The following is a 25,440-nucleotide window of genomic DNA, read 5'->3' on the forward strand; positions in this document are numbered from 1 at the left end:
AAAAAAAAAAAAAAAAACAGAAAAAAAATTAAATAATCGAACGGCAACGCAATATCGATCGCCGAAACACTTCCATAGCCCCACACGGCAAGTGAATTCCCTCGATAAAGTGCAGTAGCAAGAAACAAACTTAAAAAAGAGAGAGCACAACTCGCTACACACCCACAAATCGCATTCGGCAAATCATTAAATCTCCGACTGTGAGGCCATTACCAACGCCATCTGCCACATGACCTGTCAGTCATGTTCTTTGGCCTTTCATTTCCGTACGCCAACAAATGAAGCAGCAAATCACTCTGTGCTACATTCGAGAGCGCGCTCTACAGAGAATAAACTTTTTTAATGGAAGCTGCTAGAACTGGCTACTAAATCAGGGAATACCGGTATGCCAACCCAAAGCGGTGAGGGAAGACAGAGGGACACGTGTGTCAACTGTCGATGCAATGTAAGTGAGGGGAGCGTGGCATGTACATGGCTTCATTGCAATAGTGAGTGTTCACACCAGCGGAAATAAACTTATTTAATTTTTTGTTGTTTTTTCTCGGAATTTTGCATTTTTATCTGGGTCATTTTATATTTCAAGGCAAAGCGATTTTTTTTTTAATTCGCTCTTCTTAATTCTCATTTCATTATTTAGCACAGTAGGTCAGCTCACGTAATGCTAAAGTTAAGAGGCAGCGGAATTCTATCTCTCACCAGCAATGTGTGTGGTTGCGCATTGACACTTAAGGCTGTTGGATTCACAGATAGATGTATTTCTTCCAGCTGTGCTTGTTGCCGCCTGTTGTGCTGTGAGCATTTTGTTGAGTATCTTCTTCCCTGCGCTGATAAAGAGATTTTGTTTGTGTGATCTTATTAATATGGGTTGAAGAAAAAAATAAATACATTTCATAAAAATGGAAGACTGGACTTGCGATATTTTGAGAACCGGTGAGTATCGAGTGGGACCCAGTGAGAGGCTGGCAAAGTTAACGAAAAAGTTGGAAGCCAATAAAGGCCCGAGAAAAAGTTGAAATTTAAGAAAATCCAAAGATAATCACATTGGAGATTCTATAAAAATTTATACATATGTATGTACATCAGCAAACACCAAATATCTTACTAAATCGTTGCTATTACACTTTCCAATCGGTGTCTCTGCCTGCGTGGCTTTGTGAACTGTTTAAATATTTGGAGGACTGTAGGGAATATGAAAGAGCCGATGAGAGTCAGTAAGAAACGTGGAGGGGTAGTAAAAAAAAACCAGGAAGGCCAAGAGGGATCCACTGAAAAGCCTTGGAAAGCCATTGAGACCTGGTGAGTGCCACTGTTATGTTCTTCAGGCTTTAAAATATACGAAATTATTAGAGATTTCCCAAAAATTTTTACTAGGCCGTTGCATACTGCCCTCTCCACTTGGCAATAGGCCGTTGTAAACAGCCTTCCATTCGGCTCACAAGTCTACGCATGAGTTTCTTTGTGAACTGTTTAGATATTTTACGCTTCAAGTGACAGAAACAGCCCCAAAGCTGGCGGCGCTTTGCTTGTGCAGCTGCCTGGAATTTCACTTAGCGCCATGATGCTTTAACTTCTGCTGCGCTGAGGCAGGTCAACAGTGACACCTACGCATACAACACACGGCCAGTGGCTATATTAGGGCTTCCTAACATGGCCAATTTGGTTGCAGATGCGGTGGCGCGCGTGTTTGCCGCAACGCCGTGACATAAATACAAACAAAGGAACTCGTAGCATATTTGGGGTTCTCGACTAAACGAGCAAGGAAGTAAGTGTGTGTGTATGTGTGTCTTTGTGCGCTCCCCTGCTATTTACACTCGATGCTACTGATGTTTACCTCCGGCGGACTCAGATATAGCTGGCAAAATGCTAGGTAAGCAATGTTTACACCTCGCCGTCACCTCGTTTGGCTTGGATATCACTCATTTCTCGGCTGCTACATGCCTCGCGTTATCTACCATCTGGGTTGCGTTGCAAGCCAGCGCTTTGCCTTCACATGTTGGTTGCGTTTGCTACTTGCAACACGTTTGTCGGTTTGCCGGTTGAGGCTGCTGTAGGTTTATTGTCTCATGACTAACGTGTTCTTGTCCCACAGGAGCATATAACAGCTGTGACCCTAACGTCCACAGTGCTTACTCACCGTTGCGCACGTCTTTAGAGCCGGCCTCTGTTGCTTTAATATCCTGTGTGGCAGCACTGTCGTGTCACTTCGGTGTTTGTTTGATCTCTCACATGCATACATACATGTGTACTACGCCATCCAAAGAGTCTATTTGACGCAGATAGTGACTTCCACCATCACCGCAAGTCAGCTGAGCTCAGCTCTGTTCTACGTGGAAGTCAGCCGACCCCTGCCGTTGACGTCCAGCCGTGCAAATGCCTACGCATGCCGCTAGCTACCAACGCTTTTCTGTTTATTTAACGAAAATTTATGTCCATTTATACTTGTGTCGGTGCGCTGTGTCGACTGTCTCTTTATTTCTGTATTCATTTGGCCACACAACGACCTAACTGTCTATTTACCTTAGCCACCAAGCGCACACATATACACCCCGTTTGGTTTTTGGGATGCGTAACAACTCTTCCCGGTTAGGCGGGCATGTCGCTGTCACTCAAACGTGTGATTACGATTGTCTGTATGCGTTTTTGCTGTCATTTCGTGAGCCCCCTCCCGCCACCGCCGCGCGTGCAAGCACTTTCAATAGCAACCGCAAAACAGTTCGCTCAGTTTGCTTATGCAAATTAGTTGCTGCGCAGTGTAATACACAATGCGCACGAACTTGCGCTTGGCCGCGTGGTGTTTGGGGTGTGGCGGGCAGGCAGCAAGCGGTTGGTCGGTTAGAGATTATCTGCTGTTTTACTGTATTTTGCGCTTAAAATGTAAATAGGTAACGTTTTTTGTGCTACCGTGTCAGCTACTGTTGCTAGTTTACGATTGCATTGCGAGTCATAGAGAATTTAAGTGCAGCAAAGCCGCAAACGTGAGTACGTGCAGCGGTTAATTACAAAAAAAAAAAAAAAAAATATCGGGGAGTAGAAAATGCGATAAGACGCGTGGATGCCAGCAACTGATTGCAATAATAAAAGAAATATAAATATATAGCTATGTAAAAAAGATAAAAGTTTATCTTCATTTGTAACGAAGCTCGAATACCCTTAACAGATTAAACATTTTTGCATATAAAAACTTGATTTTAATCGCCGGCTACGTTGGCTAGATCATGTCATCCAAATGGAGGAAAGCATTTCAGCTCTGAGAGTATTACACGCAGTACCCGCAGCACCGCCGGGGGAAGCTGAAGAAGAGGAAGACTCCACTCCGTTGGAAAGACCATGTGGAGAAGGATCTGGTTACACTTGGAATCTCTAAAGGAGCCAAACAGCGAAACGGAAGAACGACTGGCGCGCTGTTGTAAACTCGGATATTGCCGCGTAAGTGGTGTTTACGCCAACAAAAAAAAAAAAAAAAAAAAAAAAAAAAAAAAAAAAAAAAAAAAAAAAAAAAAAAAAAAAAAAAAAAAAAAAAAAAAAAACAGAAGACTTCCATCTGAACAAGTTTTTCGCAGACTAAAGCATTGCCATCAATAATAATCCTTGCCAAGTAATGTGAAGATATCTTATAAAAACTAACAATTTCTTCAGAGATGGTATTGTTGACTTGGTACATCAACCATGTTAAGTTTTGTAAAGATACCTTTTGAAATTAAAAAGTTTTCCATACAAAAACTTTATTTCGATCGTTCAGTTTCAATGGTAACTATATGCTATGCTATATGCGATTTCGGCGGTTGCGACAAATGACCAGCTTTTTTTTTTTTTTTGAAGAAAAGGGCGCTTGTGGGATGTAAGATTAATATTTCCAAAAATGAGAGACTAGCTCCCGTATATATATACATTCAGATTAATTTTGATATAAAAGGTGCAACATGCTGTCGAAGATAGGATTCATCGAGCTTGTCAGTCATCGAATCACTGTTTTGATTGTCCAGCAGCTAAACATTGCCCAAAAAACTGTTTGGAACTATTTAAATAAGGCTGCTTACAAAAACGAAGGTCGACGTATTGGTGGCACATAAGTTAACGGAAAATAAAAACTCATGTGTCGAATTTCCAGCGACGAATCTCTACTCAATCGCAATAACATCGATATATTTTTTAGTTGAATGATTATTGGTGCTGAAAACAGTCACGGATGAATGAGTGAGCCGGCGCAAACGGTGGTGAAGCCGGTATCGACGGTTGGGAAGGTTTGGTGGGATTGTCAAGAAATCATCTACCGTAAACTGTTCTGCTTCTGGCAAAACATTTAATTCGAACATGTTTTGTCAACAACTGGAACGTCTGAAGGAATGAGTCGTCTAGCCTTGAAGAGGAATCGTATACCATCAGGACAATGGCGTAGGTTCTTATGCACCCACCTTATTATATATTTCGGAACTGGCAACACGTGAAAAACTTAGCTTCAGAAGAAGCTTGTACAAACGACTGCTGCAATTTTTTGCCAACAAACACGATAATTTTTATGACAGTGGTTTATATTTAATATAGAAAGGTTGGGCAATTGTTAAAAAAAATTATGATCTTTAAAAAACTCAATCCGCAACAGAAGTCTGTAGGTTATGGTATTAATATGTGTTTTATTAGTGGAATAAAAAACTGCTGGATCACATTCACAGGAGGCAATTCACTCGATATGTAAAATAAAAGAAGTCAACAGCAACCTATTTTGAAATCCATAACCTAAGCCAACACAAATATTTCTTTATGGCAACCTTATTCGGACTTGTTTTTATCATGTGAGTGGTTTTTGTCCATTAAAAGAGAATAATGTTTTTGTGTGTTCAAGATATAACGAGACTTTTCGCTTTTTGAAATAAATACATATATAACAGTATGTTGTGTTTTGAGCCAACGAATAACTTTGTTGATCCATTTTTTTATCAAACATAAATTTCCAAGCGCAGAAAACAAATCCAGCCATCCAATCGCCACGTAAAGACTACACGATGCAGTGGCCTAGACTGTAAGAAATGGAATCGAAATAGTGGAGAATGGTCTGGAAGCAAAACTAGTTTTTCAGCCATTACTCCCAGACCATTTCAAGCTGTATCTTTCAGGCAAAAATAATAATTATTCAAAAGGCCTGTAAACGTTGAGAAAAGTTAGAAAAAACGACAATGGACAACGAGTGTATTTTTCCGAAGCAGAACAGTGAACAGAGTAAACTTCACAAAATATATAACGGTCTAGAAGAAATTGTTTGAAGTCTTTCTCTCTCAAAACTTCTTGGAAACATCTTTCAGAAAGAAAAAATTAGTATTCGAGAGATCAGCACAAAAAAGTAAAGAAAATTTACAGAAACAAAAAATTGGGTGGTTGGCTAGAAATTACAGCACATCGCTCGTTTTGTGACTTAATATCGGGATTACCAACTATACAGAAAAGTTTTAAGAAATTCTGCTTTTAGTTAAGAGACATTTTTGGAGAAATGCCGAACCTAATTGGTTATGAGATCCCGTCAACACTTAAAGTTATCACTTAACGAAACCTTCTGTATAGGCATTTATCACTTTGCAATCTCCCAAAAGCCCGCTCGGTTGCTATGAATGAGCTGTAATAAATTGTATTTGATCCGTTTCCCTTGCGTTTCCTCTTCTTTAAATTTTTTTTTTTTTTGTTACTATGCCACGTACCCTTTCTCCGTGCATGCTTAATTGTTTGAAAACTAATTAGTGGCGCATTGCACATTTTTCAAATCTTATTGGCATCTAATTGACGCTCAAGCAATGAAGCTAGCTCAGTTAATATTTTATTGCTCGCAGTTGAGGGACAATTTTCGTTCTAGGCATTCAGTTTCGTTAATTGCTTGTGTGAAAATGCTCACCATTCTTTATATGTATGTGTACGTGTGTTGCTAACAAATATGGGTATTTTGATAATTTATTGAAGAAATTGATTTATCTGTGTATTTTATTAAGCTGTAATTATGTGTTTCATTAAAGAATATCGAAAAACATAATAAGTGCATTGTGAACCCAGGTTCAGGAGTAAGCATTTGGGGTTGTGGCACATTAAGCACTATAGTATTCAGCATCTTTATGACAAAAGCTCGAGTTTATTCGGGAAGAAGTATTTATTTTTTGGAGCGATATACCGAAAATGAAAATTTGATTCTGAGTGAAAAATTAGTCGGTTCTGCAATTATCTTCTCCTAACTCAAATTTGTGGACTTTAGAATTTGGTTTGACTATACAGTAAGACCCCGTTTAACGTTGCCTTTTTTATACCATACTACATACTAACTGTACGACACATTCGTGGAACTATTTGTTTTCGATCTGGTATGACTGTCAGTGACATCTGTGCTAAATGTCACATCAAAATAATCAATACTGTTTAGTATAGGCCTGTTTGGCTGAAGTAAATAATGTGCATTCGGCGACTTTTACTATGAGTGAAATTATTCAAATAAGAGGTTGTATTAAATTTTGTTCAGAATATTGGAAAAGTCTCTCGGTGACAGCTGTTTCTTACGAACCACTTCCAGAACGGCCATCATCAGTTGATGGATCAATACATCAATAAAAAAAAAAAAAATACTTGCTGCTTGAAAACTGCCGATTAACAGTCTTAACTGGCATCATTGCAAGATCGGAAAGATTAGTGAGAACCATTTTGAAAGATAATTTAGGCCTAAGAGAAGTAAAAGCACGATTTATTCCAAAATCCAACATTTTTTCGAAACCAGCGTTGCGTTAACGTCTGTGAAACAATGCTTTCCGACTACCAGGATGTTATGAAACTAATTATTGCTGGCGGTGAGTCTCGGATGCTTACCATCCGAAAACAAACGATCAATCGGCCAAAAATCGTGGCTAAGGTGAGTTGAAGAAGAAAAAACCATGACAAAGCAGTGTGAACGGCCATTCTGAATAAATACTATTTGAGTGTTATGTGCTAATTGCGCGAAGCTATTCGCAAAAATAGACCGGAGTTGAGCAGACAACTCTTGGTTTCTGAGTCAGAATAATTTACCGCCGCATACTACATTGATTCTTGGTGGATTTTTCGCCAAATTCTCTACCGATAACGTGCCGCAACCTCCATATACGACTTATTTACCTCCGTGTGACTTCTGGTTTTTCAGCAAACTCAAACGACCGCCCGGGAGAAATCGTTTAGAGTCCAAGAAATAGTTTCTTATTTAGTGAGAGGGCAAGTGATCCATTCTAAATAAGATGCTTATATATACATGACACGCAATTTGCAATTAAAATGACTGAGCTATAAAATTATATCATTTATTAATGCGCGGGAATAATAAATACTGTGAGAGAATTGCATATGTGTTATGCAATTCATTATTATGACGACTTATGAAATTTAATGACCACTTTAACGAGTATATTGTGCTGGGAAATTCATGAAAAACAAGCGCATTAATGCCATATTCAAAAGCAGCGACAACGATCTCAATAATTGTGCATAACGAAGCGTGAAAAGTTTTGCCACGACTTCGCTGGTTGTTCGTCAAAATCACACTCTCGTCCGTCATAAAATTGTGAAACAATACCGCAATATACTAAATATATGTATATGTATACAAACACCGACACACATGCATGAATAAAATAATTTTAACGCATCTGCTGGCGAACGCTAATTTGCGCTACGAGAAAAAATGTTGCAAGCGAAAAACAATAGATTTTTTATTTTATAGAGAAAAAAAAAGCAGAAACAAAAACAAGCATGAACGGGCAAATTGGAAGCAGCGACTTGCTGTTGCCGCATTGCCACACTCATGAAATCGCACTCTGCCCGGCACGCGGAAAATCGCATGAAAAATGTTGCAAGCGCCAAATAGCGTGCAACAAGCGGCATGATGATGGGGTGGTAGGTGCGCAGGCTTTAAGCTAATGTCAATGGTGGTTGTGGGTCTACTGCAATTTACACCCATCTATATACATATATATAAATATATTTGCGCATCTGTGTAGGTGCGCGGCTGCGTGAGTGTGCGTGCGTTCCGCATTGTTATTCATACAGTTGCCAAAGCGGGTAACTGGGGCGTTATGGGCCATGGTTATTTGCTAAATTGGCTAAATTGTGGGTTGGTTGTTTAATGCCGCGCTTGTTGTTGTTGCTGCTGTTGTCTGTTCGGTTGGTTCAGTTGGCAAGTTGCTGGTTGGCGTTGGCCGCAACAATATATGGGTCACGTTCATTTTCACTCAGAAATTAATTTTGCAACCATGATTGCTGCAGTGGTTGCAAATATTGCGCGCACTCACACACACTTGGGTGAAATGAGAGGAATTTGTGCAATAAATTTTATAAATACTTTAATAATGCGAAAAATGTGAAGAATAATGGCACTCAATTTTAAATTTTATCAATTTTAAATAATTTATTAGGTACTCGTATTATGAGTATTATGAAATTAGTAAAAAAAAAAAAAATTATTTATATATTATAATATAGAAAATATTGTAATTATGAAAAAAGTTTGTTGAGAACACTTGTTTAGTTTTACTTGAATATTTTTCAGTTTTTTGTAAAGAATAAAGGACTGAAACGACTGGAAAAAATATATATTTCCTGAATTTTTAACTTCTGACATGGCCGAATAATTTGTTCCATTTTGTTTTTATTTTTTCAGTCAACATTTTTATTGCTTATAACATTTTTAAGGTCTCTTTGCTTTACCATGTTCCAATGGTCCTTAAATACATTCATACGCCTGAATGTAGGCAACGTTTTATATGATTATGTCTAACGAAAGGGGTTATATAGGCTAAAAGTCATTGAAAGTGATTTCAAAGTGAAACTCATATCAGGTGAAACCCTTCGAAAAAAAGATTATATAGCAAAAATTACAGCAAACGCATTTTACAGGCTTTCTGAGGTTAGGAAATGGCAGTTGAGGGGCGTTGTTGAATTTTTAAGGATTAAAAATGGTTTATAACGAGTTCCTGAAAAACAGTGATTTCTGTAGAAAATTATTTTGTGTTGAAGATGCAGGTAAAGAAAAAATCTGCAACTTTTGACTTAATGCCTTATTTACATAACCTTAAAATTTAGGTGAAAAATTCAAGTAACCAAGTTTTTGGGTTTTTTACTTTTATCTTGTTCAAATTTGATGTAAACTTACATTAAACTTAAGGGGTTACATGGGTTTAAGGGTATCAAAAATCGAGCTTGTTTTTGTTGTCTTATTAAATTCTCCTCTAGAATAATGTCCTAAATTTTAAAGTTGATCTGAGCAATAGTTTCGGAGAAACGCCGCGTTGAGAACTTGTGCGCCGTCTTCAAAAGTGTTTTTGCACGAAACCGTGTTTTTGAAGTCAGTTGGCAAGATTTCGTGAAAACTCCTCAACCGAACCTCATCACCTCAGGTTTTTGAGATACAGTCCTTAAAGACTTGGCAGTTTTTGTTCGATTACATCTATTTGAAAAAGAACAGTCGCAAAATTAGCATTTTTTTGGTAAAATGTTTGCCAAAACTTCAATTTCCAGTTTGTTTTCCTTTGTCTAAATTCTATGTTAAGGTTTTAACTCAAATACGTATTTTTTCCAGTTTAGATGATCTTGTAAGGAGTTATCCTGCCAAGGCGCGTGCATATTTTTTCCGTAGGCTCACCAGAAATAACGTCGTAATGGCCGAGTTTAAATTTTTTTTTTCTACAAACTTCAGAATTTCTTTGTTAATAGAGTAAACAATAAAAATTTCTGATAAGGTATTGCCTTTTTTATATGAGAAAAAAGTTTTTGAAAAAGCCCGTTTTTAGTGGAGGAAACCTATGTAACGCCTTAAATTCATTCAAGCGCCTAAGGGTAGGCAATTCTACAGATATTCAATTTAATAATGATAACTGTCATTAAATGGCAGCTACTTGCATAATCAAAAAATATTGTTGCCTACAATTAGGAGCAAGCACATATTAGCGAAGACACAAACCAAATGCAATTTCTGCTATTTTTAAACTCAGCCGAAGTATAATTTAAGAATTACAGCAAAATTTAAAAGTTCCGTTTGTTAAATTTAAAATTTTATTTATTTAATTTCGAATTTTCGTTACTTAAATTTCGAACTCTCCATAATTCATATTCTCGCATAGCAAAGGGTTATCCAATACTGCTGAAAGCCACCCTACTCGTCATTAAATTTGCCGCACTTCCGTTGTAATTCATTTATAGTTCGCAAGCAGTGCGCCCTTTTGATACGCCTGCCATGATGCAATGAGGCTGCCACATGTAATGAGGCATGAATTGCAACCAATGCCAAGTTGCCGCCGCCTTTTAGTTTTCGCATGCCACGAAATATCGCACAGCCGAGTGCGCCAAAGTACTTAGCATTCAAGTTTCGAGGTTGCCACATTGCAACTGAAATTGCAAGTAATATAATGCGTTTTTTGTGTGCATTAATAAGCAACAAATTAAAAACAAAAACAAATAAAAAGCGACGTAAAATATCGCACAAACGAGTGTGTGCGGCAACCCACTTCAGCGGCAGCTGCAATAATTGTAATTGCAGCAACTGTTTGCGCATTTTTTGTTCGCGAACTAAATGTGTTTACGTAAGCAGTGCGAAGCGTGTTGTTGTGCAACATGCAATGCCGTTTGCAGCTACCTGTACGTATGTATGGGAGTGTGTGTGTCGGTTTATGGGCATACGCGCTTGCAACACGACCCTTTTGCGCAGTCGCAAAGTAATTTGCTAATTAAAGTGCGAAACATCTTGGGTCGCTGACTCGATAATGGCACTGCTTGACGACGCCGTTTTGACTGATTGACTTGCGCCAGACGCAGTGAGGGTTGTGCGCGTGTTTGTGCAAAGGTTGCAAATTTGTTTTATGATTGCGAGACTGGGGTGTGTGGCATAAAAGTGGGTTTGCAATGCGAGTATATTTAGGTAAATATGTAAATAAATATAAATTCGAAATTTCGGAAGTGCTGAAATTGCATTTTGTCGACTGCAATACTAGTATATGTCGACTGGTCGGTGGTTCAGAACGTGAGCATTTGTTGAATACATAATATAATATGCCCTTCACAGGCGTATAATTTATAGCATAAAAGTATATAAAACAGATCCTTATCTTGATTTTGAATGGTTAGTTTCAATGGCATTGTGTTCTGATCTGAACAATGTCTTGGATATTAGTCAGCAAAATGTTATATATGTATATGCCACTAGAGGCAACTAACATATGTGGGTAGTGAAAGACCTGCTGAAGACCTCTAAAAACATACTAGAAGACTGAAAGGTCTTTGGTCTAACAATGAAGAGTTTTTTTTAACTAAAAATATGACTTAATTCCTCTACATAGTTGCTTTTCCAATACATTTTTTCAGCGCGTCCTTCAAAATTTTTATGCTTTAAACTTTTAAGACTCCAAGAAAAAGTTTTGTCTCCATCTTGACCTTCGGAGATCTTTTTCGAGCGAGCCACTTCTTGTGTCTAAGAATAAGGTTAAGAAAAAAAAAACAAGAAATTGGTAGTATTGGGTAGTCGAAAAAGTCTTTTCGTATTTTGTCAATAGATTTCGTTGCAGTCGTATGTCTCCAGTGCTACCAGTCACATTGCGTCGTACCATAAAGTGTTGGAAAGGTGAGATTTTAAGCTTCATTTAACTAAAAATACGGGGAAGTTGAAAAAAAGTTAAAGCTGTTCAAAAATGAGTAAAAATAATGGAGAAATTCGCTATATTGTGAAGTTTTTGTGTAAAAAGGGAAGAAAGCCACGCAAGCCATCAGTAAAATTTGTGAAGTTTACGGAAACGTTGCTGTATCAGTTCGTGTAGCACAGCAATGGAAATTTTGATATGAAAAATGCTTATTGTTGAAAAAGTCGCTGAAATTATGGAATAGACCGTCACATAAGCAGCCATGACATCGCTAAGGAACTTAACATTCATTATCAAACAGTTTTGAACTGTCTGTGAAAAATTAAGTGGACCGAATTAACATCTGCCATTCTTTGCTGGAACGAAATGAAATCGAACCATTTCTGAAATGAATGGTAACAGAAGGCGAAAAGTGGATCAAATACGACGATAATGTGCGAAAAAGTTCATGGTCAGGCTCAACAAATGGTCGCAAAGGCAGAATTGACGACTCGAAACGTTATGCTGATCAACAGAAAGGGCTTAGTCTTCCATCAGGACAACGCTGGACCACACACATTTTTATGACTCGGAAAAAGCTGGGAGAGCTTGGCTGGGAAATTTTGATGCATTCACCGTATATTAGTAAATCAGCAGACATAATCTCTCGGTCTGGTTACAGAATTTTCAGTGGATGTAGTGAGAAGCAGGCGAAGTATCCGTCTCTGACACATAGATGGCCGGACATAAATCGAGAGCCACTATCTCTTTTTTAAATACGGATAATCCCATTTGATTTCATATTAAACAATTACCGTGGAATAAGCCTCCTCAACATCGCGTATAAGATTCTATCGGGCATATGAAAGACTAAAGCACACCGTCAACAAACTGATTGGAGCTTATCAGTGTGGCTTTAGACCTTGCAAATCAACAACCGACCACGTATTCATCATGCGCCAAATCTTGGAAAAGGCCCGCGAAAGAAGAATCGACAGACACCACCTCATCGTCGATTTCAAAGCTATTTTCGACAGCACGAAAAGGAGCTGCCTTTATGCCGCGTCCGTCAGGGAAAGGACCTCTCCGCGCCGTTCGATACCAAACGAGGTTTCAAACAGGGCGACTCCATATCATGCGATTTCTTCAATCTACTGCTGGTGAAAACAATTTGAGTTGCAGAGCTGAAGAGAGAAGCTGCAATCTTCTATAACAACAACAAGGTACAACTGCTGTCGTACCGCGATGAGATTGATTTCCAATGGTTGAAAAGAAGAAACAACTGGCGCGCTGTTGCTAACTCGGCTATAATTGCGTAAGTGTTGTCTATGGCAGTAAAGAAGAAGAATTATAGTTAGACCCAAGGCGCCTTAACAATACAGCTCCAATTGTGTTACTCGCTAGAACTCATAGGACTCTACTCAATTATTTTGGTTTCAGGCATGAGTGACCTCTGCAGAGATACAGCCCAAACTTTTAGTTATATTTATTAAAATGAGGCTAGACTCACAAACTTCTCAGGCTAAACCTTCATACAAAGTTTACATAAAAGAATCTGTTACAAAAAAAGGAACCGCTAAGTATATTTTTTTGGAAAAAATGCGAGCTGCGAAGAAGCCAAAAAGAAAAGAACTCAATAGAGCATATGTATGTCAATTCCAAATGATATAGATTTAGTAGTTTAGAATTAACAGCAGGATACGAATTTTTAGAGATCGGTTGCAGGCATCTTGGAACTAGTTTTCAATTTTAGTTAATGGTAAAGGGGCGATCTAACCGCTTTGTTTGGCAAAGCTGCTTATGATCATATCGGTCCATCGGTCTTCGATGTGAACAAAGTTCGATTTCGATTTTCGCTGTAAGTTTTAGTAAGCAGATTGAGTGATCTGGATCACATTGGCAAAAAAAATGGAAAACTATAAATACACTTTTAGTAACTAAAAATCACTCTCAACATAAAACATGTAATTAAAGTGATTAAGCAAAGCTCGTCTAACAGCGCCATCCTAAATAATTACATTTATATAGTATAGTTTCTGACACTTTAGAATGAAACGAAAGCGCAAAAGACTCAACTTTCCGCACGCCTCAGAGAACCATAAGTACGAAGCTTAACATTTAACCCACACCCACACTGAGGGCGTGCTATTTTGACTGCGCTGTCATAGCGTCAAAAACAAGCGAGTTTGTCTAGTCTGTTGTGACAACATCAACCGCGGCGCTGGGCGGATGCCAAGCATGCCAAGGCGCAGCCGACACTTCAACGTCACTTTTTCCCACAAACATTTTCTAATAAAAATGAAAATGCCAACGAGCTTCAACAATTTTGTGGCAAGTGTCTGGCTGCTGTAAAAAAATGACAGCGCTGCCACCAAAGAACAGAAGGAGGCAGACAGACAACGCAGCATGGAAGCAGAGAGCGTCTGCTGTTGAAAGCAAGCGGCAAGTTGGAAGAATGTACGAGTAAGTGCGACGTGCGCGATTGGGAAACGGAAGCGCGGCTATCTACAGTTAGTGTCCGAGTAAATATGAAAATAAAGATAAATTAAAATGCATGAAAACCGAAGCGGAGAGAGTTTACCGGAGAGAGAAAAATAAAGAAAGAAGCTCAAGCATTAAAATTGAAAATAAATATTGCTGCAACATTAATGACAGGCCACTGCTGAAATTATATTTTATTACATATTCAACACAACCGCAAATGGACAGGAGCGCGTGAAGATTGTCATCTGCCGCGCCGCGGGCGATTTGACGCGCGCAGAGGAGCGGATGCCAGCGACATGCTTTTAACGCAAAAACACAGCAGCACAAGTGTGCATCCTCGTCTGGCCACCTCAAAAGCCTGCAACTTGCCCCGCGCACACGACACGCCCACTTTTTTTATTTTTTATATCACACACAAAAAGGTCATTAACTTGCTGGGCTACGTCTTTGCGACGATAGTGCGTTGTCGTCATGGTTATGCCGCCGCGCCGTTATACGATACCAGCGTCATCACTAAAGCGACCACAGTGGCGCGCGAACGCCTCTATTCGCCCCTTTGCAAAGGAAGAGTATGCCGAATTTGATGCGACGCCATAGTATGTTGCCTTATTGGCCTCAAGGCAGTGAATCGGATTCACGCTCGCTTGTGATTGTTAAAGCAAACATGTGGCTGTCACAATGAGTGTGTGGCATGCTCTGCCTGCATTGTTCATTTTGCTCAATTATTACCTTACATGGCGCCGCGACAGCCAGCAGCTCGCGTTTCCGCTCGTCTTTCATAGTGGCACGGTTGTGGTCTGGGTGTTTGACTCATGCGTCCGCTTGGCATCCTGTGGCAGCGCACGAGAGTCAGAGCGGTTTTGTGGCATGTTGTCTGTTGCCATCGCCGACTGGTTATAAAGTTGCCGTGAATATAATAAATGATATTTTAGTACTTCCTATGGTCTGGGTAGGGTATGTGGGTGCCGTAGCAATGAAAGACTGGATTAAAAGACTGATAAATTCATTTTCCATTTTGTGACGCATATAGAGTCACAAGTTTTGCCTGGGAACTAGTTTTAGTAGAAACTAGATGATAGGAGTATCAGGAGTGGTTAATACTGAGCTTGCACGGTATACCTCTGATCTAAATCAGATCAGAGTTTATTCTTATTTTTTATTGACAGTGAACATTGGATAATAAAATTGTTATTATTCTTTTTTTTTCAAGAAGTATGTGAAGACGAAAAAGCTGTCAAAGCCTACTAGAAAAAAAAGAAAACAGAAAAAGCTCTTAAAGTCTTAAGAAATCATATTTTTTTCGCAATGGATTTCTTCAAGCATATTAAGTAAGCTACCTCTGATGCAATTTTCAACCAACTAGTTCGAAACCTTTCATATTGTAACCAACTGGTTTAAAAGTAATTAGTTCGGAACTAGTCTCAAGGGAGGTTTTTTGAATTTCAAAAAAAAAACAATCGATTTTTATTTTCATTTATATAACGATTACACACGTATTCGAAAATGTTAAACCTTTGTAATCAACTGGCTTAATAGTAACTAGTTTGTAACTCGTTTGAAGAGGTTTCATCCACTTTTGAACTTGAAAAATTCGATTTTAGTTTTCGTTTACATAACGATTGTATTATACATATATATATTTTTCGAAAAGTTGAAATCTTTGTAAAAAATTGGTTTAAAAGTGACTAATTCATAACTAGTCGTAAGGGCTTCTTCTTGTAAATTCTTCACTTATAAATTTCAAAAAGTAAAATTTTTATTGTTGCATATGCATCAAATGCGCATAGATTTAATACTATTTTCTGAAAAATTGAAGTTGATCCGGCAACTAGGTTCAAAGTTATCAATTATTTTCAAGCATTCTTAACATAGTCTTAGCGGCGTCCGAAACATTAAACGTGTTTTTCTCGAAACGCTGTTTTCAGGGACCAGAGAGAGAAGAAAATTTCTTCGAAATGTTTAAAATTATCAAATAAAATTTCAAGAAGAGAATTCTTCCTCACTGCCAGAAGTCTCTGTCCGGAGGTCCTATTGGAAATCGACAAAGGAATCAAGAAAATACAATTTTTTATATTAAAGAACATTAAAATCTCTCCATGCATATTTTTACTCAATAAATAAAATGCTCCTTAAAAAACTCCAAAAGCCCACATTTTTCCTGCCTCTAAAGTGGATATAAAACCTTAAGCGAATTAGTTTCTGGATAACAAATCTGATCTTCCATTTTCATTCATACACTGGGTGCTTACGTGCTCTCACACTGCTCCACTCGCTCCTATACACTCCTCTTTAAAAATATCCATATTACAGAGATCAACGGCGGATATTCTCGTGTCTGGCAACTTTGAACCTGAAAATAGCAATATCGCAGCGCAGGAAAAAAAAAAAAACAAAAACGAAAAAACAAAACATCGCTTAATACCAAATAATGAAATGTTGAAAGATGAACTGTGGCAAGTTTRGTGGCAACACAACAAAGTTCGCGCACAGCATGACTGCGCCGAACAGCTGCAGTCTGGACCGCTACCAACAAAAACACATACTAACACTACTCACTAACTGCCAGCACGCGGCTTAGGTTTATGATATCGAAAAGAGTGCAACAAAACTTCTTCGCTGTCAGTAAGGCAGACAGCCAATGTGGTGGCAAATAAGCGAATTTCGCAAGCAAAGAGATGAGAAGCGAAAAAGATCGGAGGAATACAAATTAAAACGAATAATTTCGTTGAAAATGCAACAGACACTGCAACGGCGGCATTTTGACGTTGCCCATAAATCGCCAGGTTGACTTTTTGGTTAGCACCAGCTCACTGCCGCCTTCCACTTCACCACCTTGTACGCGCTGCATCACTTGAAATTGCCTGAGCATTTGCCATTGCTGTCGTTGTTGTGGTTGTCGTCCTCGTCCTCGTCGTCGTCGTCGTCGTCGTCGTTGTCATCGTCTACAATGACAATCATATTTTCCTTTCCTGCTACTTTCCTCTCTCAACATCTGTATGACTTTGTGGCTAATATTTGTGGCCACAAAGTCATCCGGAATGTGTAATGTTCTACAGAAAATGTTTGCAATAAGGCAAAAATCAAGTTAGCTGCATTGCAACCGACTAATTTCAGCGACAATGCATTCCTGCTAACAGCGCCACCAAAAAAGGGCACACATCGCCGTTGCCTCGGCCTGTGTCTGCGCGGCGTGCAAATGTGGAGCTAAATTGCATGTGCCTGGCGAAAATGTTGCGAATGTGTCGGAAATAATGCTGGCAAAGGCCAACAGCAAGTATTGTATGACAATGTAAAGAGACCCCGCAGGAAATGTGGTGGTAATGAATGCAAAGCGATCAACAGGGGAACGAAAGTGGTACGTTCGTTTTGGATGAGGTAATAAACCGTATAAAATAATAAGAGATCAGGTGACATAAGAGCAGACTGTTCAGAAAATGACTAAAAAATGCGCTCTTGACCCCCTCTAAAAATATATTTTTTTTGTTTTTTAGAATAAGGGTACAAATAAATGATAAAACTGTTGCAGAAGAGGGTAGAAGAGAGCAGAAACAATTTTTTTTTTTTATGAAAAATTTGAGGAGACAGTTTTAGTAAAAAAAAAGCTGTTAAAGAGAAAGCTCTCAAGTTTAAAGTATAATGCCTAAAGTCTTTATTTGCCCTAAGAATATTAAGAAATTGAAGTTCTTTGCGCTTTTTGACAGGAACATCAACTAACATGTCGAACTAACATGACACTTTTAGTCAAAGCTATGTGTAAGCACACCCCGCTAATATCTGCTCTTAGTAACAATTGCCTTAAGCTTATACTATTTACTGCTCTTCTTCGTATTTCATAATTTCTCACAAGGATGCTTCACATCAATATTCTTTTAAGTCTTGACGGGCACATGTGTCAGCACTGTGTATTGAGCAAGTACTGTCTTGTGGGCCTGCGTTGCCATACGCATTCCACGAAATGCATAATATTCCCTGTTTACTATTCACAAGTTTTATTTATCTTCTCTTCAGGTTGTCACTCCAATACAATTGGCACTGCATTCTTACAACTGTTTTATTTTTTATTTCCTTTCAGTTTTGTATACATATGAAAATTTAATGAGCTGTTTGAAATTTCAAATTTTTTTTAAGTGTGTTTATTTGGGAGTTCTTGAGAAACGTTGAAATTCCTTTAAGCGTCTGAGAACCTATGGTTCGTTTGTTTAGAGGGAAGAAAAGGAAGAGAAAAGTGTTCACATATTTTTTTGCTCGCTGGTATGTGCTTGGATAGTGATTTTTTTATGTGAGTTTATGAATTTTACATTACTCGATGGTTCGAAAAATATAGCCGTTATTAAATATTTAGTAAGAAAATTACACGCTGAAGTTTACTTGATAAACAAGTCAAACGAAGCCTTCTATTTGGAAAGTTGAGCATCCCTAATTCGAATCACCGTAATCCACAAAGATACTTCAAGTCAAAGCAGTTTCGAGTTATGGAAGAAAGCTTGTATGAAATTTGATTTCTATTGCCAATTCAAGGGTTTGAGTTATGGAGAACTTCTATGACTGAAGTATAACACCAGAATCATTGTGTACGCACTATTTAAAACTTAGATAAGGGTTCAACGCTTTTTAAAATTCTGTGGTCATTCTACTGTATTTTGATCGTATTCTAATCAACTTTTTTTTTCGAGAGATAAAAATCTTTCAGTTTGTCGGGAATTTTTGAATCAGGGTATGTTAATTGCTCAGAGACTTTAAAAATTAAGACTTAAAATGTTTTCCCCTTGGAATGCTTGTTGAAAAAAAGTAACACTGCTGTATAGATAACGAAAAAATGTACAAATTTTTTATATGAAGAAAAATAGAAAAAATATTGTACCCATAAGCACAGCTGATTAGCTGTGAAGAGAGAACTGAGAGCGTTCAGGTTGATTTCGCATTTTTTCAGGAAATTTTTTTGCAGTTTGAAAGGCCAAATCTTCAGATAAATGCGATTTTCTTGTCTCTTAGATGTATAGGGTGTCCTAAAGGTGTATATATTTAATATATTATTAATTGAAATTATTAACAGCATCGAGCAGTCGCGACTATATGGGGGAGTGATTACGAGAGTTAAGAACAGGTAATGTGATTGATTAGCATTGAGCCTTTTTCTTCGGTCGATAAAAATTGTTTTGATACTCTAAAATGGAAACAAAGATCTTTTTATAGCTTTATACTAAAGAAAATATTTCTGTGAGTGAAAAGAGTAGACCATTGTGAGCAATGAGGGACAGAAGTCTCTCTCAAAGACTGTACCAAGTACTTTGACATAGTCTTGGACAGCGAGTTGTGAAAGCGCAACGTGAAAGAAATAGTGAGGAAAGATAACACTCTCCCTCGCCTATACACCGGCGCTAAACAGCTATTTTAAGAGAACATCTTCGCTGAAAATTGTGAAGCGAAGTTGGTGGGACGACTACTGGTTGCAATAGAATTTAAATAGAGAACCTTCGGGCATGGCTCGGTGGGTATTGTCGTCTGTGCCTACTACATGACGAAGGTTCGAAGTAAACATAGAATAAGATAGCTGGCGTAAAGGTATGTTAGCTACGCGCAACACTCTAAACATCCAAACTGATGGCTTGAAAGTGAACAATGAGGTTGTTGCTGGAATATACTGTGCAGAGTTAGGTAGAGTCAACATCTACTTAAACAGCCAATCAGATCGGAAGTACACAAATACACAAAAATATTGGCACTCGATAGAAAAGCCTCTAGATCAGTGGTCGACATGAGAGGATCTGTCACTGTGTTGGTGAGCACGAAAAAAAAGCAATTGAACTCCATCTGGCATTACAGAGGACCAAACTGATGAAAGTTTAGGGAGAGAGGTAGAAAGGAAGATTTATATAGAAGGAGAGGGAGTGACAGAGAGAGAAGAGAGTTATGGTTCTATTATATTCCTGTAGCATTTTTTAAGTTAATTAATATAATTTATTTGACTTTTATTACAAATTTTCAGAAATTGGCCAAAAATTAATCAGAACCGCAAAGTGGCTACTAACTCGCCCTAAAATTCTTTAAATATATTCAATTTCTCAAATTAAAGACAAAAAAAAAAAAAAAACGGWGAGTGCGTGCAGCCACAAAAGGAAGTAAATGAAAATAAGCAAAACCGTCAGTAGTTAATATGAAGTCTTGTTTGTATGTATGCCTGCAAACTGACTTTTAACTGCACAAATCAAGTTCGTGCAACAGAACCAGCACGTCACCGAAAATCCAATGAAAAGCCAGTGCTTGCCACTAAAGTAACGAATAAATTGTTAATAAGCACAACTGGCCAGTGCCAGCGCGTGGTGTCGGCAAGCAGAAGCGACAAGGCGGGCAGGACTTAGCTGCTTAGTGGGTAGTGTGTGAAAAGCACAAACAAAAAGCACTGGTTGACAGTTGGCCAACAGCAGGTAAATAAAGACAGAATGGATATATATGTATGTAAATATGCATGTGCATGTGTGTGTGTGTGGCTTTTTATAAATTTGTATGCTGTGGTGTAGTCCTGCGGGCCGCTTGCTAAGCACAAACGTGATTTATTGTCGGTTCAAGGGCATGTGGACGCGTGTTATGCTTATAAGATTTTATTTTGATATGAACTGCTGTAATTTTGTTGTTGTTTTTTATTTTTATTTCTTTTTCTGTATTTTCATTTTAACTGCTCTGCTTTAATGCTTAATGTTTTCATGGAATTACTTAATTCACATTTTGGTTACTTAAGCGAGCGTTGGTTTATTTGCTATAAAACATATATATTTACACACATCAGTGCGTATGTATATGTATGTATGTAAAATGTACCCAACTATTTGGCCAACATAAGTAAATTAGCATTTTTAACCATTTTACGAGGCAGCAGATTAAAGTCGTTAAACCGACCGGGTGCCGGCACATTTCATATGCAGACGCACACACACACACTCACACACATATATATATATATATATATGTACGTGTGCATGTCTTTTATAACAACACACATGTAATGCCACCTTCTTGCCTTCCAGCGAACGTCGCATGAATAATTTACACGAAACGTTGTGTAAGACAAGAAGCGCGAGGAATGGAAGGGTAAGAGTAGAAATGGAAAATAAAAGAAAATTAGAGCGCTGAATTGCCGGATGTGCCGGTGCACGAATTTGATATGCAAATAAAGTATTTCTGTTCTCTTACATTTAACGAAATAAATTGAGATTTTGAAAAACGTTTCCGTTTCTGATTTAGGTGCGTGATTTTGATTTTTACTCGCTATGGATTGACAGAAAAATTTGTAATATGATTTGAGCTACAAAATTATTATTTGAAGTCATGCTTTTAATCAGTATTGGTCTAATTTTAAGTAAACTAATTTTAGATGATATTATGAAAACAGGAAATTTATCGCAAAACTTCTCAAAAAAAAAAAAAAAAAAAAAAAAAAAAAAAAAAAAAAAAAAAAAAAAAAAAAAAAAAAAAAAAAAAAAAAAAAAAAAAAAAAAAAAAATTCAGAAAAATGTTGTAAACTTAGTTTTTCTTATCATGATGTCGAACAGTTCATTTCATTTATTTTTTAACAGAGACTATTGAAATTTCATCTACTAAGAGTACATTTTTCCTTATGTTGAATGCCTATGTATATTTAGGAGTAGTTTGATAAACATCCGTGTTCACGAATAAAGTTTCGAATATCTCTATAAAAGTATTTGGTTTCTCTGCTTGTCTACTTTAAAGTACAAACATGTTCTATCACAGGACAGCCTATCGGATATTATAAAAAATCTTTTTTAAAATTCGATTCTTATCGATTCTCTCGAATAATATCGGATTATAATTCGATTTTCTTTTATAGTGTACAGCTGGTGCCACCTATCGGCATATTTTCGTTTACCCGTGAATGTTATATTCCCCAACTATTGGGTATGACTCGGCAAAAACTGGGAGAGCTTGGCTGGAAAGTTCTTAATAGAATAAAGTCTGTGAAAATTACTCTACGGAGTTTTTCGTCCAGAAACCATTAAAGCTTTACACTGATGGAATACGTCTCTAGCGGAAAAAAGATAAAAAGTGGTCGATGAAAATGGCACGTATTTGGTTCCTTAAAGTTCATAATAAACATGAAAAAAAAAATAGTTAAGTTGAAGTTTGATTACAAATACGAAAAGACTTTTTCGACTACCCAATATATTTCCTTCTTCTTTCATGATTTTCCCCAAAAAAGCAGTGTTTGTTTCTATTTTTTTTTACTTGAATTATGTCTGTTAGAATTCATTTTTAGAAAGAGAAGTTCAAACTTAAGCTTAGTTTTCATATTAGAAATAATTCGACTTGGTATTTCTTTCGAAGTAATGATAATCTGTAGCCTTTTTTTCGGCTCCTACTGCAGTGCCAGTTAATTCTACAAACGTTTAAATTCGCTATATCTCTGGTTGACATGCTTGGGCCCAGAAATTCATATGTTAAAGCAAAAACAAAGCTTTTTAATAAAAGAGAGTACCTATGCTTCTATCTCAATTTAAACTGCCTGTAAATACCTTTTGGACCAGTTATTCGTTCAAGTCGGTCCTCTTCAACGTTTGGTATGTCGAAGACAATTCGTAAAAAAATGGTGTTTAGAAACTTTCTTTAGGCGCATATTCATTTAATTGGTATTCCTGGCTGTAAACTACAGAGGTAAGAATCCCTAGGTGGTAATATTGAAAAATAAATTGTCAAAATTTAATAATATGTACTGAATTGCGGAAGGATAGCTGGTCAAATAAAAAAGTGCAAGGACTTGAGTTCGATCGCTCAGTTTGTATGGGAGCTATAGACCATAGTTATCCAATATCGCTGTCTGAAAGTTTTCGGTTTGATATCCCAAAAACTGCGGGTGTTTTATATTAGGTGGACAAAAAAGTCTTGCGGTATTTTCGCTAGTTGGCGCTGAGAGCGCGTAGTTCTAGTTTTATTCGTCGCATCGGGTCATGCTATACCTTTTTGGAAAGCTCATTTCACGCGCTAACGCCTATTTGATTGATTGTCGTTTCTTTTAAGTCGTTCGTGAGTTATAGCGTCGCAAACATGGAGCAAAATAAAGAGAAAATAAAACATATTTTACAGTAGTACTACGATAAAGGCAAAAATGCATCTCAAGCCGCCAATAAAATTTGTGCAGTTTATGGGCCCGATACAGTTTCCATTGCCACCGCACAACGATGGTTGCAACGTATTCGATCTGGTGTAGAGGTGGTCGAAGATGCGCCATGCTCGGGAAGGACTGTCGTCGAAAATTACGATAAAATCGCTGAATTGGTCGAAAAAGACGGTCATAGTAGCAGCCGTAGCATCGGTCAAGAGCTGAGCATGAGTTATCAAAAAAAAAAAAAATTTATCAACAATTGAAATTCAGTAATAATAGCGCAAAAATACCGCAAGACTTTTTTGACTTATAATATCTACTCAAGGCGGGCATGGCTACATCGATTTCCGTCATCCCGCTGATAATATAATACATATTTTATAAGGTGGCTAACATTTCCTTCTGGTTGTTACAAACTTCGTGGAAAACTTAATATGATCTTTTCAGGGGATAAAAACGAAATAATAACAAAATGGGTAATATTGTAGTTAATTTCCAAAACTATTATGTAAAAAAAAAAAGGAAATCAATAAAGAATTCATTACGAAAATCGCTGACTGCTTAGTATCAATATACAGATAATATATCGGTGTAATTATCCATATAAATAAATGAGTAAGAAATTTCCCAGGCAACAATACAATACAATGTGCGCAACATGGAAAAAAATTTTGCTTATACGCCATGGCACACATGACGCTTCTGACCACTAATGCAGAAACATATCGAAATAACGGCACTAGATCGGAAAATTCCCAGCAGGCGGGCGTGCGGCACAAGGACACGTGCCACACATTAATATTTAAGCAAAGCATTTAGTATGTATGTAAGCAAGTGTGTGTTCACACGCTGGTATCGCTGGTATCGAAAGACTAACCACATGCGCGTATGCAGTAGGTATGAGCAGGCGCATTTGAAACGCCAATGGTGACTAATTGCACACAACTTATAATTACTATGCTCGAGTTGAGTAAATGAAATGAAATTAGCAACACCTTAGTAAGCGTATAGGAGCGTGTATAATTAGAAGCCGGAAGAAGTTGATGATTAAGTGTTAACCCTTTATATTGTAATTGCATATGTCCAACATACATTGGTACATGTGTATTAAATTTTGTTGATTATGCAAGCTTCATTAGAAAGGTGATCTGTGTGTGGTTGCTTTCAAGCATATGGCATTCCATGAAAATTACACGCTCATTAGCGCTAAGTAAAAGGCATACACTGGAATATTAGTGCATGGGAAATACTATTTACTAGGAGTGCAAAGTGATGATTGAAGTGAAGGAAGCAGTCGAATTTTGTTGAACGCAGGCCCAGCACTTTATATGTTAAAGTAAAAACAAAGTTGTTCAATTTAATTCTATAAAAAAGAGTACTTAATTATGTCCCGTTTAAGTGGGGCAGCCATCTACTATTACCTATCTACATATTTCAATTTAAAATGCCTATTATCACATTTGTACTGTATATACATTTAGGAATAAATGTGTCTTTGTAATATACATATTAATATTTTTCATTGAAGAAGTTGAATATTTTCAAAAAATAAAAAAATTTACAAATGAAGGCCAAAATATTTTTTTCTGGTATAATAATCCAAAGAATTGTACCTCCGCCTTAAATTCTAATACAAATATTTGTCAATGAAAAATTAATAAAATTTCCATTTAGAATTTAACACTGATGATTTGATTTTAAATACTTACTGGGTAGAAAAAATTTTTTTTATTTCTGAATTTTTCTATGTACCCTATCCGCTGAGTTGAATAAAACTGGATATAGTGTGACAAATTTTACCAAAATCGGTTTCGTAGTTTCGGAGTTTACCCTGGACAAAATGTGACACCATTTTTTTTATCCACCCTATCTTTTAAGTTGAATCAAATTAGACACAGTGTGATATATTTTTTTTAAATCAGTTTAGTATTTTCTGAGTTTACTCCGGACAAAATGTGACACTAAATTTTTTATATATTTAGAATTTACTTTTAATTACAAGAAATATTTTGTGTTGATGTAGTTACGAAATGGAAGAAAACACCAGTGAAAAAATATACTTATTTACTGTTTTCAAAAAGTATCATCCAAACCTATGAAGTATGCTGTTTCTTTGTCATAACTTCACAAATTTTATTAAGGGCAGTTTTATATATGTAAATTTCATCCATAAACAAGTGATGATAATTTAATATATACAGAATTTAATATAGAACTGGGAGTTATTAGATACACCTCCTATACATA

General features: G+C 37.2%; 1 protein-coding gene across 1 annotated transcript in view; it reads right to left on the reverse strand.

The window, feature by feature from the left end:
• LOC108965131 overlaps positions 1-25,440 on the reverse strand; it is a 269,251-nt gene that overhangs the window by 92,575 nt on the left and 151,236 nt on the right. The gene's annotated exons all lie outside the window — the stretch shown is intronic.

Source organism: Bactrocera latifrons, unplaced genomic scaffold (assembly GCF_001853355.1).
Source record: "Bactrocera latifrons isolate USDA-ARS-PBARC rearing strain unplaced genomic scaffold, ASM185335v1 scaffold_134, whole genome shotgun sequence".
Taxonomy (NCBI): Eukaryota; Metazoa; Arthropoda; class Insecta; order Diptera; family Tephritidae; genus Bactrocera; species Bactrocera latifrons.